This window comes from Rhinopithecus bieti, unplaced genomic scaffold (assembly GCF_001698545.2).
Source record: "Rhinopithecus bieti isolate Rb0 unplaced genomic scaffold, ASM169854v2 scaffold_42772, whole genome shotgun sequence".
Classification (NCBI taxonomy): domain Eukaryota; kingdom Metazoa; phylum Chordata; class Mammalia; order Primates; family Cercopithecidae; genus Rhinopithecus; species Rhinopithecus bieti.
This window is the reverse complement of record NW_016818842.1, coordinates 418707-428922: the sequence shown is the minus strand read 5'-3', so window position 1 is coordinate 428922 and position 10216 is coordinate 418707. Positions and strand designations below refer to the sequence as shown.

General features: G+C 52.9%; 1 protein-coding gene across 1 annotated transcript in view; it reads right to left on the bottom strand.

The window, feature by feature from the left end:
* Positions 1-10216, bottom strand: part of COL26A1 (collagen type XXVI alpha 1 chain) — a 217400-nt gene that overhangs the window by 124494 nt on the left and 82690 nt on the right.

Here is a 10216-nt window from a genome sequence, read left to right as displayed (position 1 = left end):
GGCTCACGCCTGTAATCCCAGCACTTTGGGAGGCCGAGACGGGCGGATCACGAGATCAGGAGATCGAGACCATCCTGGCTAACGCGTTGAAACCCCGTCTCTACTAAAAATACAAAAATTAGCTGGGCATGGTGGCGGGGGCCTGTAGTCCCAGCTACTCCGGAGGCTGAGGCAGGAGAATGGAGTGAACCCGGGAGGTGGAGCTTGCAGTGAGCTGAGATTGCGCCACTGCACTCTAGCCTGGGCAACAGAGAGAGATTCCATCTCAAAAAAAAAAAAAAATTAGCCAGGTGTGGTGGCAGACGCCTGTAATCCCAGCTACTCAGGAGGCTGAGGCAGTAGAATTTCTTGAACTTGGGAGGCAGAGGTTGCAGTGAGCCAAGATGGTGCCACTGCATCCCAGCCTGGGTGACAGAGTGAAACTGTGCCTCAAAAAGAAAAAAAAAAAAAAAAAAGGAAAAAAAAAGTGAAGAATTCATGGTGGGGAGGGGCGCAGGGTTGCAATATCCTGAGCCTGGATTTCTTTGAAGAACGTGCTGACCCTCACCCCAGCACCTCAGAGGGGAGATTTAGCTGCTTCCTATCTTACTCCCAAGAGAACCCCAAGGAGAGTACAATACCCCTTCTCCAGTTTGGGGGCCACAGGAGCCTGGGAGGACTCTGACTCTAGCTTGGAGGGGAGAGCGGGGGCGGAGTGCAGTAGCCAGTTCCCCTGTGCAGCATATGTGTGTATTTCACGTCAGCCACATGTGGAACCCCAGCACCCCACAAAGGAAGCAGGACTTGCAAGAGGGGCATCTGGGACTGGGTGACCCAGCAGTAAGGGGGGTCCTGGAAAGTCAGAGGTGGAAGCCACGGTTCTGAGCAGGCAGCCAGAACAGGGCCTCCCAACCCCCGCGAGGTAGAAGTGCCCAGGCTGGGCATGCATCATGCCTGGGAGATCTGAGAACGCACCCTACGAAGCGGCCAGCAATCCACAGGAGTCACTCTCAGGGGCCACATCAACAGAGGGCAACAGTATCCACTGAGTAAGACTCTCTGCCCCGGCCTCTGCCTGGTCCCCTCCTTTCCCATCCCAAGGGCCCCTAATCAGTATCTGCAAGTGAAAAATAAAGACAGATGGAGCGTGGTGTCTCAGGCCTGTAATCCCAGCACTTTGGGAGGCTGAGGCAGGTGGATCACTTGATGTTAGGAGTTCAAGACCACCAGTCCGGCCAATATGGGGAAACCCAGTCTCTACTAAAAACACAAAAATTAGCTGTGCATGGTGGCGCACGTCTGTGATCCCAGCTACTCGGGGCTGAGGCACGAGAACTGCTTGAACCCGGAAGGTGGAGGTTGTAGTGAGCCGAGATCATGCCACTGCACTCCAGCCTGGGAGACAGAGCGAGACTCTATCTCAAAGAAAGAAAGAAAAAGAAAGACCTAGAAAAAAAGAAAGGGCTCACAACCCTCTCGCTGCTGTGGATCTGCCAGCCAGAAGCAGGCCCAGCTGGGACAGAGGAGAAGCTTTTGTTTAGATTAAAAATGGCAGTTTTAAAATTAATTCCTGAAATGAGATTACTCTTCCAACTACGAGACACCAGAAAAACTACAGAATCCACCCAGGGCCCGGAGCAGGCACAAGGACCAAGCTGCCGTTGTCTGCACCCTGCTGAGCACAGCCGATGCCAAAAACTCAGGTCCCTCCCTTAACCTCCATGCAGTGGGATCAGTGGAGCCCTGGGCTCAGGAGTGCAAGCTTGGCATTTGGGCTCTGCCCATAATCCACTATACAACATTGCACAGGTACCTAAACCTCTCTGAACCCGTTTCCTGATCTGTGTGATGAGGATACCGGGGAGGCCAGGATGCCTGGTGTAAGGCTGTGAGTGCGGGAGGGGTGCATGGATACTGGGTTTGCAAAATACAGACCTGATCTCATTCCTCCCAACCCACACCCTTCGGCCGTCCCCACTGTCATCAGGAGAGAGTCCAGGCTGCTGAGCCACGTGTGCTGGATCTTCTCCACCTGACACAGCCACCTCTGGCCCTCACCCACCAGGCAGGAGCCCTCCAGATGCACCAGACACTCTCACTTCAATCCACGCTTGGAATGATGAAGATGGTAATGAGAACAATAAAAGTAGATATGATAGGCCGGGCGCAGTGGCTCATGCCTGTAATCCCAACACTTTGGGAGGCTGAGGCAGATGGATCATTTGAGGCCAGGAGTTCAAGACCAGCCTGGCCGACATGGTGAAACCCCATCTCTACTAAAAACACACAAAAAAATAGCCAGCCTGGTGGTGGGCGCCTGTAATCCCAGCAACTCAGGAGTCTGAGGCACAAGAATCGCTTAAACCTGGGAGGCGGAGATAGAAGTGAGCCGAGATCGCACCACTGCACTCCAGTCTGGGTGACAGGGGGAGATTCTCTCTTAAAAATATATAAATATAATAATAGCTTCAATTGCAGACTCACAGTGTACTGAATGATTTACATAAGCTGACTGAGATCAAGAGATGTCTTTATTCCCAATTTACAAACAAGGAAACTGAGGCACAAAGAGATTAAGCAACTTTGTCAAGGTGGTGGAACTAGGATCTGAACCCAGGCAAAATCGGTTCCAGAGCCCAGTAATACTAATTTGTGTTTATTCAGCACAGGGGAACCTTTTTCCTCTCATCTACACACAGGGACTGATCTTGGGCCCCTGATTCAGAAACTGAGCTAATCTCTCTGGAGATGCTCTTTTTCTTTTCTTTTTTCTTTCTTTTTTTTTTTTTTTTTGAGACAGAGTCTCCCTCTGTTCCCCAGGCTAGAGTGCAGTGGCGCAATCGAGGCTCACTGCAACCTCTGCCTCCTGGGTTCAAGCAATTCTCCTGCCTCAGCCTCCCAAGTAGCTGGAATTACAGGAGTAATTTTGTATTTTTAACCTAATTTTAGCTAATTTTGGTATTTTTAGTAGAGACAGGCTTTCACCATGTTGGCCAGGCTGGCCTGGAACTCCTGACCTCAGGTGATCTGCCCGTATTGGCCTCCCAAAGTGCTGGGATTACAAGCATGAGCCACTGCTCCTGGCCACAGTCTTTTTCGGCCCCTCATTCTGAATTTCACAGGCTTGGCCTGTGCCACTCCGGAACCCGATGGCTGCCAAGTCCAGGCACAGGGCACACCAGTAGGTGGCACTGTGTCACCATCCCAACGGGCCAAGACTCAGCTTTGTAGCCCCCCTGGGTCTCACCTGAATGCCCAAGACAGATTCCACATTTGTGGTCCTTCTTCCCAGTCTTGGGAAAAATCCTGAGGGAGCCTGGTCTCCTGTCCCCATGAAGAATTGCCAGCCCCTGCCGCTAGGATCCAGTTGGGCAAACTTTCTTTTTTTGTTGCTTTTCTTTTTGTTTTGAGACAGAGTCTTGCTCTGTTGCCCTGGCTGGAGTGCGGTGACGCGACCTCAGCTCCCTGCAGCCTTCACCTCCCGGGTTCAAGCGATTCTCCTGTCTCAGCCTCCCAAGTAGCTGGGATTACAGGCACACACCATCACACCTGGCTAATTTTTGTGTTTTTAGTAGAAATGAGGTTTCATCATGTTGGCCAGGCTGGTCTTGAACTCCCGACCTCAGGTGATCTGCCCGCTTTGGCCTCCCAAAGTGCAGGGATTACAGGCATGAGCCACTGCGACTGGCCTAGGCAAACTTTCTAAAATGCAGATCCAGTTTGGGGACTGCCTTCCCTCAAAAACGGGGTGTACATATTTTATTGAACCTCTGACAGCCTTGATGCCACACTCAGTTGAGGACACCAGGCTCCAAGAGAGGACTCAACTTCCTCAAGGCTCCCTGCAGAGTCACCAGCTGCACGGTAGTGTCAACTTTGCTGCTTGGTGGGAACATTAAGGGCCAATAACAAGGTCCCGGCCAGGTGCCACACAGTCCTGGGCGGGAGGTCCCTCCTACCCCTAAGACTTTAACAACTCTTAGATTTTGGAGGCAAAAACAAGATTAGCCTCTGATGCTTGGATTCTCCCCAAGGTGGAGGGGCTCCATCCATCCCGGACTTCCAGTGGTCACCAAGTCCACTCTATGGCCCACGGGCTCTGCCTGCTTTGATCTGGTGTCCTCCCTGGCCTCCCGTGACTTTGTTTTCCAGCCACGCTGGTCTTCTCACTAATCTCCAGCATACCAGGTTCCCCACCTCTTTTTTTTTTTTTTTTCCAGACAGAGTCTCACCCTGTCGCCCAGGCTGGAGTGCAGTGGCACGATCTCGGCTCACTGCAACCTCCGCCTGCTGGGTTCAAGTGATTCCCCTGCCTCAGCCTCCCAAGTAACTGGGATTACAGGTGACTGCCACTACTCCTGGCTAATTTTTGTATTTTTAGTAGAGACAGGGTTTCCCCATGTGGCCTCTTAAGGGCTGGTCTTTCTCTCTCTCTCTCTCTCTCTCTCTCTCTCTCTCTCTCTCTCTAGGTCACCTCCTCCAGGAAGCCCTCCTAAGGCCTCCCACCACATCTGCCCAGCACCTAGGAGGTACACATCTCTATCAATCGACTGATCAGGGATCTGGCTCTCATGGGCCTGTTGGCATCCCCTCGGGACGTAGAGCTGGGGCTTTTTCTGGGTTCTACACTCAGCTTGGTGTGGGTCCAAAGGAACCCCAAGGTGGGGTGGTCCTCCTAGAGTCTGCCAGTCAAGACCACAAGACTCCAGGAATGAGCTGAAGGTGGGGGAAAGGTTCTGGTCCCTGGAAAATGTTCTATATGCCTATTTTAAGGATGGCGAAATCAGCTCAGGAAAGAAAGGGGGCTGGGTGTGGTGGCTCAAGCCTGTAATCCCAGCACTTTGGGAGGCCAAGATGGGTGGATCACTTGAGGTCAGGAGTTTGAGATTAGCCTGGCCAAATGGTGAAACCCCATTTCTACTAAAAATACAAAAATTAGCCGGGCATGGTGGTGCACACCTGTAATTCCCAGCTACTCAGGAAGCTGAGGCAGGAGAATCGCTTGAACCCAGGAGGCGGAGGTTGCAGTAAGCCAAGATCACGCCACTGCACTCCAGCCTGGACAACAAGCGTGAGACTCTGTCTAAAATCAAAAAAAATAAAAATTGAAAAGAAAGGGGAAGTTAAGGGGGCTGTAGCCACTGAACGCCTGCATGCTCGGCCCACTCACACCTGGGAGTATTACTGTGCCATTTTATGGATGAGAATACTGAGTCCCTACTAGAGACTGTTCAGCAGGTGGGCACAGTGCCTGACTTGGCCCACATCATCAGGAAGTGGAGGAGCCAGCCCTGAACCTTCACCCCACCATTGACTGCATATATCCCATCTTTCCGTGGGCTGCCATCTGATTCCCTCCCTCTCTGCTTACTTACCCCAAGTGATGTTTCTTTTTTGTTTGTTTGTTTTACTGGTTTTGTTGTTGTTGTTTGTTTGTTTGTTTGTTTTGAGATAGAGTTTTGCTCTTTTTGTCTTGGCTGGAGTGCAATGGCGCGATCTCAGCTCACTGTAACCTCCACCTCCTGGGTTCAAGCGATTCTCCTGCCTCAGCCTCCGGAGTAGCTAGGTTCACAGGCATGCACCACCACACCTGGCTAATTTTGTGTTTTTAGTGGAGACGAGATTTCTCCATGTTGGTCAGGCTGGTCTCGAACTCCTGACCTCGCGTGATCCCCCTGCCTCTGCCTCTCAAAGTGCTGGGATTACAGGCATAAGACACGGCACCAGGCCCCAAGTGATGTTTTTAAAGCAGGAATCTCCTTGAACCCCTCCTACCTTTTCTTCAATCTTAGGACAAGGCCAGCCATGGTGGCTCATGCCTGCAATCCCAACATTTTAGGAGGCCAAGGCAGGAGGATCACCTGAAGCCAGGAGTTCAAGACCAACCTGAGCAATATAGCAAGACCCCCATTTCTTCCAAAAATTTATAAATTAGCCAGGCATAGTGGCGCATGCCTGTAGTCCCCATGTACTTGGAAGGCTGAGGTGGGAAGATTGCTAAAGTCCAGGAGTTTTAGACCAACCTGAGAAACATAGCCAGACCCTCTCTCAGAAAAAAAAAAAAAAGAAGAAGAAAATTAGTGGGATGTAGTGGCATGTGCCTGTAGTTCCAGCTATTTAGAAGGCTAAGCCAGGAGGATCACTTGAGTCCAGGAGTTTGAGGCTGCAGTGAGCTGTGAATGCACCACTGCATTCTAGCCTGGGCAACACAGTGAGGCCCTGTCTCTTTTTTTTTTTTTTTTTTTTGAGACGGAGTCTCTCTCTGCCGCCCAGGCTGGAGTGCAGTGGCCGGATCTCAGCTCACTGCAAGCTCCGCCTCCTGCGTTTAGGCCATTCTCCTGCCTCAGCCTCCTGAGTAGCTGGGACTCCGGGCGCCCGCCATGTCGCCCGGCTAGTTTTTTGTATTTTTTAGTAGAGACGGGGTTTCACCGTGTTAGCCAGGATGGTCTCGATCTCCTGACCTCGTGATCCGCCCGCCTCAGCCTCCCAAAGTGCTGGGATTACAGGCTTGAGCCACCGCGCCCGGCCGGCCCTGTCTCTTAAAAGAAAAAAATCTTAGGACAATACCCAAATCCTAAGCCTAACCTTGTGGACTTCTGCCATCTGGCTACTGTCCACCTTGGCCATTCCTCCGCCTCTCCTTGGCCATCCACTCCTCCCCGCCCCCATTCAGAACTCCGCCTCCATTCAGAACACCGCCCCATTCAGAACTCCACCCCATTCAGTACTCCACCCCATTCAGAAACTCTACCCCCATTCAGGACTCCGCCCCTATTCAGAACTCTGCCCCCATTCAGAACTCCAGCCCCATTCAGAACACCAGCCCCATTCAGAAACTCCGCCCCATTCAGAAACTCCGCCCCATTCAGAAACTCCGCCCCATTCAGAAACTCCTCCCCATTCAGAACTGCGCCCCCATTCAGAACTCCACTGGCCGTTTATGCATGTGCTCTGTCTCTGCCCAAGACATGCAGCCTCCCAGAGCTCAGTGAAAGTGCTGCCTCCTCTTAGAAGCCCACCCTGACTAGCCCACACTCAGGCCCTTCCACCCTACAGCAAGCTGGGCCCCTTCAATCTACACCCTCAAAGAACCCAGACTTCTCTTCTAAGCACTTATGATTATACACCCATCTATGCAATTATTTGTCTGACATCCCTCTCCTCCACAGAGCCACTGGCTGCACCGCCTGCCTATCTTAGGGCTAGGCACATCGTCTGCACCCAATGAAGATTGGTGGAAAGAATGAAGCATTCAACGAACAGGGTGCCTGGATGCAGTCTCAGTCTGGGGGTGGCTCAAGCCTGTAATCTCAGTGCTTTGGGAGGTCGAGGCAGGCAGATCACCTGAGGTCAGGAATTCGAGACCAGCCTGACCAACATGGAGAAACCTCGTCTCTACTAAAAACACAAAATTAGCCAGGCGTGGTGGTGCATGCCTGTAATCCCAGCTACTCAGGAGGCTGAGGCAGGAGAATCGCTTGAACTCAGGAAGTGGAGGTTGCAGTGAGCAGAGACTGTGCCACTGCACTCCAGCCTGGGGGACAGAGTGAGACTCTGTCTCAAAAAAAAAAAAAAAAAAAACTGTGGGGGAGGGCTCCCCGAAGAAATGAGGTCCCCATCACTGGAGGTGAGTAAGCAGAGGACTTGGCTGTCTGGTCTCCAAAGTGGATGTGCTCAAAAGCGTCATGAGGTCTCGCCTCGGGTGCGGGGGGACATGGCATCATCCAGGGATCACCTGCTCAGAACGACTCTGCCAGCCTAGAACCTTGCCTGGGGGAGCAAGGTGCCCCCTCCCTCACTGGACAGGTACCCCTTCTCAGCCTCCATGCCTGCCCACCCCCGACTCCTCCCCCCTGGCCTCCACTTCCTCACTAGGAACCCCCAGGAGGAGAAACAGACTGGGAGGTTCTGAGTCAGGCTGGAGACTCAACAGGAAACGAGAGTGGGGGTTTCCGAGCGGGAGGCAGGGGATTATTAATCTCTTGATTAATCACCGCGGGCCAGCAGGGAGGGGAAAGGGGCTTCCCACTGCAGTTCTGAGGCCTCCAGCCTCCCCAGAATCCAAGCTGGGCGTTTTCGAGTGCCAGACGGAATGGACAGTGGGCCCAGTGGGCAGGGTCTTCTGCCAAGCCTCCCCTCACCCTCTGGCCCAGGGTCACAGTCCACCTGGGGTGGTGTGGGGTGTGGGCAGTGGATGCAGCCCAGACAGGCCCCCACTGCTTGGGGTGGGCAGCCGTGGTGAGCTTCTCAACCCAAACAGTCCCGCTAAGGAGGAGAGGCAGGGAAGAAAGAGCATGTTTTAAGAAAGCACTTCAATCCAGGACTTTGTGTTGCCTTGCGGGCATCCGTCCTGAACAGCAGGCGACCCAACCAGAGGGGGGAGGCTGGCGGGCAGGGGGCTGTCTGGCAGAGGGGAATGAAGGAGGTAGACGAAGCCCCGGAGAGTTCCGGCAAACCCCTCTGCTCAGCACATCTGGAAAAGGTTGGCTCTAATGCCATCAAAGAACTCTGAGGGGCCGGGGAGACAGCCAAGGGCAGGGGAAGCCCGACCGAAGAAAACTTAACCCCCCGAGTCCCTGGGACTCGTCCTTTTAAGTCTATCAGGCCCCAGAGCCCCAGCCCGTCCCAGCCAGCAGCTAACCAAGGGGCTTAGGAGGGGACCAGGGCGGTGTCAGTGATGCTCAAGGTTCGTGATGCCCAACCTCCCCACTGCAATGAACAGAGCCCAGCCGGGGCTGTGACCCACTCCAGAGGAAGGTGGGTGGGGGGAGATGGGTTATCTCTATTTCCCAGGATGGGAAATTGAGGCACAGAGGAGGGAGGCACAGCCTGTGCTATCTGCCTTTGAGTCCCTGACCCTCGCAGTAAAGTCACCCAGTCCAGTCCAGTCTCCCAGCCAGCAGGGAGGGCATTGGCCCAGGGTGCCTGCCTCCAGCCAGGGGCTTCCTCCAGGGCCGACTGCATGGCCTGAACAGCTGTCTTCTTCTTCTTCTTCTTTTTTTTTTTTTTTTTTTTTTTTTTTTGAGATGGAGTCTCGCTGTTGCCCAGGCTGGAGGGCAGTGGCGCAACCTCAGCTCACTGCAACCTCTGCCTCCCAGGTTTGAGCGAGTCTTCTCTCTCAGCCTCCTGAGTAGCTAGGAGCAATCGCCATCACACCTGGCTAATTTCTGTATTTTTAGTAGAGATGGGGTTTCACTATGTTGTCCAGGCTGGTCTCCAATTCCTGACCTCAGGTGATCTGCCTGCCTCAGTCTCCCAAAGTGCTAGGATTACAGGCATGAGCCACCATGCCGGGCCCTGAACAGAGCTCTTTCCTCCCTGCCAGCATCTCTTCCTCTAGTGAAATCTCCTAGTCCCCCAGGTCTCTGCTCAATGTCACTCCCAAGGGAAACCCACGGACCAGGTCTCCCTCCAAAGCTGTGAGTCTTTCATGAACATGTCCTCCCCATCCCAACCCTGTACACACGAGGAGAGAATCATGTTCTCTCTACACACTAGTGCCTGGCCCTTTACTGCTCAGACAACATTAAAAGAACAATCGAACAGATGAACAAATGACCTGCAAAGCCCCAGGCAAGGTCACCGTCCCCAGTACGCCCAACCAGAGCAGGCAGGTGCCTGCATTCTCATCCACATCATGCTGTTGACCAACTGGGCACCCCACCTCGCGCCCTGTCCCCATGCTCACTAGTGAGCATTAGTTTTGAGTACTGCCTTCTCTCCTCACCAACACACACACACACACACACACACACTACAACATTCCAACATTATTTTTAAAAGAAAAATCAGGCCAGGTGCAGTGGCTCACGCTTGTAATCCCAACACTTTGGGAGATAGAGGCAGGAGGATCACTTGAGTTCAGGAGTTCAAGACCAGCCTGGGCAACATAGTGAGACCCTGTCTCCATAAAAAAATAAGAACAAAAAGAAATTAACCAAGCGTAGTGGTGTGTGCCTGTAGTCCCAGCTACTTGAAAGGCTAAGGTGGGAGGACCGCTGGAGACCAGGAGTTGGAGGCTGCAGTGAGCCATGATTGATCCTGTCTCTACAAAAAGAAAGAGAGAGAGAGAGAGGATGGGAGGGAGGGAGGAAGGGAAAAAGAGAGAGAGGTGGGGTGGAGAGAGAGAGAAGAGAGAAGGAAGGGAGGGAGGGAGGGAGGGAGGGAGGGGAGAAAGATGAAAGAAAGAAAGAAAGAAAGAAAGAGAGAGAGAGAGAGAGAGAGAGAGAAAGGAAGG